Consider the following 9,033-nt stretch of genomic DNA (forward strand, 5'->3'; position numbering starts at 1 on the left):
TCTTACGACATCACTATCACATTATTTTGAGGTTCGTAGCAACTCTTTCTACTTTACTGTTGCATTATTTTGACGTTATTAGCAGCTCTTACTACATTACTGTCAGAATCATTTTGAGGTTATTAGCAGCTCTCACTAGATTACTGTCAGCATCATTTTGAGTTCATTAGCAATTCTTACTACATTACTGTTGCATTATTTTGAGGTTAGTAGCAACTCTTACTACATGACTGTCAGCATCACTTTGAGGTTGTTCGAAACACTACATTACTGTAAGCATCACTGAGTTTATTAGCAACTATCACTACATTACTGTTAGCATCATTTTGAGTTTATTAGCAATTCTTACGACATCACTGTATTATCAATTTGAGGTTAGTTTCAACTTTTCCAAAATTACCGTCAGCATCATTTTGAGTTCATTAGCAATTCTTCCGACATCACTGTCGCATTATTTTGAGATTATTAGCAATTCTTCCGACATCATTGTCGCATTATTTTGAAGTTCATAGAAACTCTTACTACATGACTGTCAGCATTACTTTGAGGTTATTCGAAACTTTCACAACATTACTTTTAGCATCATTTTGAGTTCATTAGCAATTCTAATGCGGCTCGAGGCCACGCTGGTTCACCGAGCGACAAGGTGAGCCTTGAAAACGGCATCGGCCGAGCTTCCCGGGCTTTGGATACCCTGGTGAATTCCCCAAATGTGGGAGTCTCAACTGCATAATTTCTGACAGTGGGGGACTGCGTCCGCGCTCTCCCCTGTGATCGTGTGAAAAAAGGAAAGAAAGAAAGAAAGGCCGACCACGGCGGCAACAACAACAACGGTGACCGCCTGTCCCGGCCAGTTGGCGGTCTCCTCTTGTGCTGGCCAGCCTGAGGAGACCGCGGAGGACGTAGCCTCGATGAGCTCCCAGTATCTCTCACACCTTCCAGCCCTAAATGAAGAGGGCAGGGTTTCTGCCACATTTAGTTGAGGGTCATGGTATCTGACAAGCCCTGGGCTCAGGACAATACATCCACGGCTCGTCTTCGCAGTAAGTGGAATGATACCAGAGAATTCATGCGTGGGAGGAGATCAACTTGGAAAACCCCGACTCCAGGATGAGTCGCTGGCTTGTGGCTTTGAACACCGCTTTGTTTTACTTTGAGTCGCCCCACGAGCATAGCAGGATGAAGGCACCGATTGCCTTTGCTTTGGATAGCAGTGGGGACAACCAGTGTGCCAGATGTAGTGTTTATGGCACTGCATTTTGTGTCGCCACCCAAAATGTTGCAGTTCCTGCCCACAGCCGCGGCCGGGATTGGCTGTACTGGGGGTGCTGGCTCTCACGTCGGGTGGCTGACAGGCATCGCTTCTCGGCCTTTTGGCTAAGATCAAGTGTAGTATCTGTTCTTATCAGTTTAATATCTGGTACGTTCCCTATCCGGGAACCATATATTAAATTGCTTTTTGGAACAGGGAGATGGAACGGGAGCTTGCTCCGTCCTTTCCACGCATCAACCTGGTATTGCAGTGTTTCCAGGAGTGGTGCGATGCACCGCATTTCTCGTCGGAAATAAAACAAGCCTCCGCCAGGCACTCGCTCACCTGCTCCACCCAAGGCCGGACCAGGGTTCTCCTCCTGCACTGCAGCCTTTCCTCAGCCTGCGGCCGCAATGGCCTTCCAGGAACAGTGCGGGCCCCTCCCCTTTTGTCAGGAGCAAATCCCGTGCTCTTCAGGCCAACTCTCGAGTGCTGCACATGAGGCCGGGGCTGGATTTCCGCCCGCGCTGCCGCTGGGCGTCAAGTTGTGGCTCCGTTTGCACTCCAGATAAGGATGGAGGTCCGCTGACGGCACTGCTCTCGGAGCCTTTCCCAAAAGGCTTTGGAATGCACTCTGAAAGACCTGAACCTTCAATGTGCCTGTTTTGCCCAGAGATGGGTTGTGAACTTGATGTTGAAATGTGAAACCCCAGCTTGCTGCCTTCAGTCTTTCGGAATTGGGCCGCTTGCGTTGACAGCTCTCATGGTCGCGACGCTCCATCCAAGGGTGAAAGCGGACGGAGATTGTTTTTTTTACTGCGGGGCACGATGCATGCGGTTAGAGGCCACGCTGGTGCCCCCAGCGAGAAGGTGAGCCTTGAAAACGGCATCGGTCGAGCTTCCCGGGCTTGGGATATCCGACATCCGGCATCGTTGTGAGAAACAAAGGGGGCTGCGAACGCAGCAGATTGGCACAAGGTAGGAAAGATCAGGCGCTGTGTCGGCCTCCCTGCCTGTCAGTCAGAAGGCTGTGTCCCTGGAGCTCATGTCTGTTCCTAAGCTCAGCGAGTCATACTTACCTGGCAGGGGAGATACCATGATCAGCAAGGTGGTTCTACCCGGGTGAGGCTCAGCCATTGCACTGGGGCTGTGCTGACCCTGGTGAATTCCCCAAATGTGGGAATCTCAACTGCATAATTTCTGACAGTGGGGGACTGCGTCCGCGCTCTCCCCTGTGATCGTGTGAAAAAAGGAAAGAAAGAAAGAAAGGCCTACCACGGCGGCAACAACAACAACGGTGACCGCCTGTCCCGGCCAGTTGGCGGTCTCCTCTTGTGCTGGCCAGCCTGAGGAGACCGCGGAGGACGTAGCCTCGATGAGCTCCCAGTGTCTCTCACACATTCCAGCCCTAAATGAAGAGGGCAGGGTTTCTGCCACATTTAGTTGAGGGTCATGGTATCTGACAAGCCCTGGGCTCAGGACAATACATCCACGGCTCGTCTTCGCAGTAAGTGGAATGATACCAGAGAATTCATGCGTGGGAGGAGATCAACTTGGAAAACCCTGACTCCAGGATGAGTCGCTGGCTTGTGGCTTTGAACACCGCTTTGTTTTACTTTGAGTCGCCCCACTAGCATAGCAGGGTGAAGGCACCGATTGCCTTTGCTTTGGATAGCAGTGGGGACAACCAGTGTGCCAGATGTAGTGTTTATGGCACTGCATTTTGTGTCGCCACCCAAAATGTTGCAGTTCCTGCCCACAGCCGCGGCCGGGATTGGCTGTACTGGGGGTGCTGGCTCTCACGTCGGGTGGCTGACAGGCATCGCTTCTCGGCCTTTTGGCTAAGATCAAGTGTAGTATCTGTTCTTATCAGTTTAATATCTGGTACGTTCCCTATCCGGGAACCATATATTAAATTGCTTTTTGGAACAGGGAGATGGAACGGGAGCTTGCTCCGTCCTTTCCACACATCAACCTGGTATTGCAGTGTTTCCAGGAGTGGTGCAATGCCCCGCATTTCTCGTCGGAAATAAAACAAGCCTCCGCCAGGCACTCGCTCACCTGCTCCACCCAAAGCCGGACCAGGGTTCTCCTCCTGCACTGCAGCTTTTCCTCAGCCTGCGGCCGCAATGGCCTTCCAGGAACAGTGCGGGCCCCTCCCCTTTTGTCAGGAGCAAATCCCGTGCTCTTCAGGCCAACTCTCGAGTGCTGCACATGAGGCCGGGGCTGGATTTCCGCCCGCGCTGCCGCTGGGCGTCAAGTTGTGGCTCCGTTTGCACTCCAGATAAGGATGGAGGTCCGCTGACGGCACTGCTCTCGGAGCCTTTCCCAAAAGGCTTTGGAATGCACTCTGAAAGACCTGAACCTTCAATGTGCCTGTTTTGCCCAGAGATGGGTTGTGAACTTGATGTTGAAATGTGAAACCCCAGCTTGCTGCCTTCAGTCTTTCGGAATTGGGCCGCTTGCGTTGACAGCTCTCATGGTCGCGACGCTCCATCCAAGGGTGAAAGCGGACGGAGATTGCCAGAGAATTCATGCGTGGGAGGAGATCAACTTGGAAAACCCGGACTCTCAATTCTTACAACATCACTGTCGCATCATTTTGAGATCATTAGCAATTCTTCTTACATCACTGTCGCATTATTTTTAGTTTCATAGCAACTCTTACTACATTACTGTGTCATTATTTTAAGGTTTGTAGCAACTCTTAATAAATTACTGTCAGCATCACTTTGAGTTTATTAGCAACTATCACTACATTACTGTTAGCATCATTTTGAGTTTATTAGCAACTATCACTACATTACTGTCAGCATCATTCTTGAATTCATTCGCAATTCTTACGACATCACTGTAGCATTATTTTGAGGTTATTAGCAACTCTTACTACATTACTCTCAGCATCATTTTTAGGTTACTCGCAACTCTAACCAGGTGACTGTCAGCATCACTTTGAGGTTATTCGAAACTTTCACTACATTATAGTTAGCATCATTTTGAGTTCCTTAGCAGTTCTTCCGACATCACTGTCGCATTATTTTGAGGTTCGTAGCAACTCTTACTACATTACTGTCGCATTATTTTGAGGTTCGTAGCAACACTTACTACATTACTGTAAGCATCACTGAGTTTATTAGCAACTATCGCGACATTACTGTTGGCATTATTTTGAGTTCATTAGCAATTCTTACGACATCACTGTAGCATCATTTTGAGATCATTAGCAGCTCTTACTAGATTTCCGTCAGCATCAGTTTGAGTTCATTAGCAATTCTTCCGACATCGCTGTCGCATTATTTTGAGTTTTGTAGCAACTCTTACTATTTGACTGTCAGCATCACTTTGAGGCCATTCGAAACTTTCATTCCATTACAGTTAGCATCATTTTGAGATCTTTAGCAATTCTTCCAACATCACTGTCGCATTATTTTGAGGTTCGTAGCAACTCTTACTACATGACTGTCAGCATCACTTTGAGGTAGTTCGAAACACTTACTACATTACTGTTAGCATCATTTTGAGTTTATTATTAATTCTTATGACATCAGTGTAGCATCATTTTAACGTTAGTTTCAACTCTTCCTACATTACCGTCAGCATCATTTTTAGTTTTTTAGCATCTCTTACTACATCACTGTAGCATCATTTTGAGTTCATTAGCAACTCTTCCGACATCACTGTCGCATTATTTTGAGTTTCGTAGCAACTCTTACTACATGACTGTCAGCATCATTTTGAGGGAGTTCGAAACACTTACTACATTATTGTAAGTATCACTGAGTTTATTAGCAACTATCACTACATTACTGTTAGCATCATTTTGAGTTCATTAGCAATTCTTCTGAAATCACTGTCGCATTATTTTGAGGTTATTAGCAACTCTTAATACATTACTGTCCGCATCATTTTTAGGTTACTCGAAACTCTAACCACATGACTGTCAGCATCACTTTGAGGTTATTCGAAACTTTCACTACATTACTGTTAGCATCATTTTGAATTTATTAGCAGCTCTTACTAGATTACCGTCGCATCATTTTGAGATCATGAGCAATTCTTCCGACATCACAGTCGCATTATTTTGTGGTTTTTAGCAACTCTTACTACATTACTGTAAGCATCACTGAGTTTATTAGCAACTATCACTACATTCCTGTTTGCATCGTTTTGAGTTTATTAGCAATTCTTACGACATCACTGTCGCATCATTTTGAGATCATTAGCAATTCTTCTGAAATCACTGTCGCATTACTTTGAGGTTCGAAGCAACTCTTACTACATGACTGTCAGCATCACTTTGAGGTTAATCGAAACTCTAACCACATGACTGTCAGCATCACTTAGTTTATTAGCAACTATCACTACATTACTGTTAGCATCATTTTGAGTTCATTAGCAATGTGGGGCTTTGATTGGGAATTGTAAGAAAAATCACTGAATAAACAACACAAACACAGACTTTGTCTGAAATTCCACACCTGCACCCGACTCAGAATGAAAAACCAGTGTGGAATCAATTGTATCCACTGTCAATCCTGATTCTGGAGAAATTTCTTTGTGTGTTTTGATGGACGCGAGCCAAGCAGAAATTTCCCACAATGCAATAGGGCGGCGTTTGGTCAGTGTTGAGCAGGCGTCAGTCTGACAATGATGTCATATTATTGTGTCATCACCTGACCAGACCCAAAAGTAGGCTCAGGTATCAGTTTCTTCTCAATGCTAATGTCTGCTAGCTTAGTCTGCTACTTTGATGGCTCTGCCTGCTCAAAGGTCCAGACCCCTGGATGTGGTGGTTCCTACCTGAACGTAGATTCTGTCAGCTCATGTTGTTAAATCAACTCACCAGGAACACCAGTAGATTTCAATGGACTGACAATGAGTCTCATTGAATGGGTGTCTCGTCCAATGAGAAACAATCAGTCTCAGGTTGAAGCTCATCAATGAGGTCTTGTGGATCAGTGGCTTGCATGAATGAGTGAGTTGGAAGACTTCTTGGAAATTAAAGAGGATTTAATACAATTAAGAAAACCCTTAAGACAGAGTGATAATTCCAGCAGAGTAATTAAGGCCCATATTGAGTAGCAGGTATGAATTAGCCTGGATTTATCTGAGCTTCAAGTAGACGGCTAAGAGGCAGGTGGAAAGGTGTGTAGGATGAACGATAGTGACCTCCAACCAAATGAAGAAGACTGAGTGGAGGCTGACCAGCTCTACGGAGTCAGGCGGAGTGTGGCAGCGAGACAGGAGTCCAGGCCTGAATCGGTGAAAACCAACGTAACCGGCTTACGTTCTCAGCTGGATTCTCCCATCGATGTACGACGCCTCTCCAACGAACTGGTGGGAGGACCGCCTCCAAAGCCTCCACCTCGCCGACCGTGGCTCCCGCTGAGATTCGCTCGATGAAGAAGGGAAGCGCGTTGATTGGCTACCCTCTGGTCTCAGGCTGCTGGCTGCCTGGACTAAGCTGCTCTTCTCCGACACAAAGGTGGCTTCTCTCTCTTCAAGGCTCACAGGAGGTCAAGAGTGTAGCGACCGTGAGCCGAGATCGATGATGAATTACAAAAATAGAAAATCAAAAAATAAATTAGAGGAATAGAAAAGAAAAGGGGGGGAGCCGGACCAGCTGCTCTAGGAGCTCACACACAAAGGGCAGAAACAAGAAGCACTGAAGAGAGCGCCAGCAGTGGATGGTGCCACCACTGTTACAGTAAACTGGTCCGCCTCAGAGCAGTTACCTTTGACCTGTGAGGGGTTGTTGGCCAATCAGCACACTTTGCTGTCTTCAGTCCTTCTCAGATATCAACAAATGAAGCTGGTTGAACAGACAGCAATCATCATCACTCAGAGACATCACCTGGAGAGGAAGACTGCTCCGAGTTCTGACAATGACAGTGAAGAGGCAAGGAGAGCTGGACAACCACAGACAGTGAAACATTCGGAACATCATGTTGATACACGTGTGTGTGTGTGTGTGTGTGTGTGTGTGTGTGTGTGTCAGAATCGGAATCAGAATCTTTTATTTTCGTTGTGGGGGGGGGGGGTACAGTGACAATAGTTAGAGCGCTCTTCCAGAGCCACCGTGCACCACAGAATGCAGATACAAAGAAAAGATAAAAGCAAGATAAAAGACACTGTTAGAACAGAAAGATCCATCAACCCACCAACCAGAGGTGTGTCTGGTACAGATGTGGAATTATTGGCTCACACAATGTTGAGGCAACTGGAAGAAGACAAACAAAAAAGGCTGGTGTGATCCAGACATCCATCAAAAATGGTCCTGGAGAACTGTTCAATGTGTCAGGACTTCTGTCCATTGTCTTCTGCTTATCCTGTTCAGGGTCATGAGGGGGTGGAGCCTATCCCAGCAGCTTTTGGGCGACAGGCCGTGTTCACCCTGGACAGGTCACCAGTCCATCACAGGGCCAACACATCCACAGACAAACATTCCAAGCCAGACTCAGGAGGATCTCTCCACCCTACAGATGTAAAGGAACCATCAAAGATGGCAGTTGGAGTTCTGTGGATCTGTGCTGGATTCCTCGTCCTCACGGACCAGAAGTCTGTCTGAAATACGGCACTGATTGATGATCTTTTCATGAATCTGGAAAAGCTTCTAAAATGAAAGGAAAACAATCCTATCTTCTTCATGTCTCAAGCCAAATCAAACCAAGAGTTCTTTTATCATATTTTTTTAACCGGACGTCTGCTTTGACTGGTTGGTTGTTGAAAGAGAGCAGGACAGGACAGACAGCAGAAGACAAATATAGAGAAGGAAAGACAAAAGAAAGAGAGAAAGGAGGGAGGGAATGACAAAAAGATGTGAACAAGATGAGGGTGCAAGACAAGCAGAGAGAAAGACAGAGGGACAGGGGGATGGAAGACAGACACACAACCAACAACAGCAGCAGCAATAATAGTAAACTAGCTGCCAATGATAACGTCTCCTGGTCGCTGAAGCAATCAACTTCATAATAGGAGGATTGAAGAGCCAGGAAATAAAATATTAGCACAATACTGATGTGAATGTTCGTGCAATACTGAGAACACTGATATGTAGACGACTAGTAGGGGCGGCACGGTGGTGCAAGAAGACAAACAAAAAAGGCTGGTGTGATCCAGACATCCGTCAAAAATGGTCCTGGAGAACTGTTCAATGTGTCAGGACTTCAGAAGCTCCAATCCTCTCTAAGGTCCAGTGAGAGTGGAAGAGATTATAAATGAGAGAAGCAGGGCCCTCACTCAGAACTGAACCAGCTCAGTTGGGAGAGCCTTACACTGAAGATCTAAAGGTCCCTGGTCCGATCCCAGGTTTCAGCAGAGGAGCAGCATTGACTTTACTTTCCAGTGGAGGAACTGCAGACATGAAGGAAACTAACATCTTGTCCTGTGCATTCTTGTGACATTCAGGACATTTTTGGAGCCTCTTGTTGGATTTTGCCACAGAGAATCAGAGCCAATCAAAAGCCTGGTGGACTTTAACATGGAGGACTGAACAAGTCAAGAAAGCATCAGTTTGACCTTCACAGGTGTTTCTGTTCCTGTCTCAATGCTGTAGAAAGAGCCTGAGGAGCTCAGACGGTAGAGCATCAGACTTTTAATCTGAGGGTCCAGGGTTCAAGTCCCTGTTCAGGTGCTGTGGAGGTTCCAGTGTTTGACAACATGGTACTGGATGAAGCTTAGTGTTGAACAAACTGTCATCATCAAAAGTAGAAGTGTTCTTGTCTCGCCACTGTGAGACAGTTGCTAGAAAAGTGACCAATAATAATTTCATGTGGCATGCA

At 46.5% G+C, this 9,033-nt stretch overlaps 3 non-coding genes across 3 annotated transcripts; all 3 read left to right on the plus strand.

The window, feature by feature from the left end:
- The first annotated feature begins 1,357 nt into the window (after positions 1–1,357).
- LOC147271776 (U2 spliceosomal RNA) lies at positions 1,358–1,548 on the plus strand. The gene has a single exon (XR_015117289.1). It is a non-coding gene; the product is annotated as a U2 spliceosomal RNA (small nuclear RNA).
- A 775-nt stretch (positions 1,549–2,323) lies between these two features.
- On the plus strand, positions 2,324–2,487 carry LOC147271777 (U1 spliceosomal RNA). The gene has a single exon (XR_015116952.1). It is a non-coding gene; the product is annotated as a U1 spliceosomal RNA (small nuclear RNA).
- Positions 2,488–3,073: 586 nt separating this feature from the next.
- Positions 3,074–3,264, plus strand: LOC147271778 (U2 spliceosomal RNA). The gene has a single exon (XR_015117383.1). It is a non-coding gene; the product is annotated as a U2 spliceosomal RNA (small nuclear RNA).
- The last annotated feature ends 5,769 nt before the right edge of the window (positions 3,265–9,033 follow it).

The sequence above is a fragment of the Aulostomus chinensis genome, chromosome 1 (genome assembly GCF_037954235.1).
Source record: "Aulostomus chinensis isolate RoL2024-O1b breed Wild chromosome 1, RoL_Achi_v1.0, whole genome shotgun sequence".
Lineage (NCBI taxonomy): Eukaryota > Metazoa > Chordata > Actinopteri > Syngnathiformes > Aulostomidae > Aulostomus > Aulostomus chinensis.